We start from the raw sequence: 384 nt of genomic DNA on the forward strand, positions 1-384 counted from the left end.
GTGCGTGTGTGGGAGTGTGTGCGCGTGAGTGATTGTGTGTGCGTGAGTGTGAGAGTGAGTGTGAGTGTGTGTGAGTGCATGTGTGTGAGTGCGTGCGTGCGAGGGATTGTGTGTGCGTGAGTGTGAGAGTTTGTGAGTGCGTTATTGTGAGAGTGAGTGTGAGTGTGTGTGCGTGTTTGTGAGTGCGTGCGTGCGCGTGAGGGATTGTGTGTGCGTGAGTGTGAGAGTGAGAGTGAGTGCGTGTGTGCGAGTGTGTGCGCGTGAGTGATTGTGTGTGCGTGAGTGTGAGAGTGAGAGTTTGTGAGTGTGTGCGCGTGAGTGAGTGCGTGCGTGTGTGCGTGCGTGAGTGTGAGACTGAGTGCCTGAGTGTGTGTGAGAGAGAGC

General features: G+C 55.7%; 1 protein-coding gene across 1 annotated transcript in view; it reads right to left on the reverse strand.

Moving 5' to 3' along the window:
- eno3 (enolase 3, (beta, muscle)) overlaps positions 1–384 on the reverse strand; it is a 14469-nt gene that overhangs the window by 7741 nt on the left and 6344 nt on the right. The window lies entirely within an intron of this gene.

The sequence above is a fragment of the Sinocyclocheilus anshuiensis genome, unplaced genomic scaffold, assembly GCF_001515605.1.
Source record: "Sinocyclocheilus anshuiensis isolate Anshui unplaced genomic scaffold, SAMN03320099.WGS_v1.1 scaffold1379, whole genome shotgun sequence".
Taxonomy (NCBI): domain Eukaryota; kingdom Metazoa; phylum Chordata; class Actinopteri; order Cypriniformes; family Cyprinidae; genus Sinocyclocheilus; species Sinocyclocheilus anshuiensis.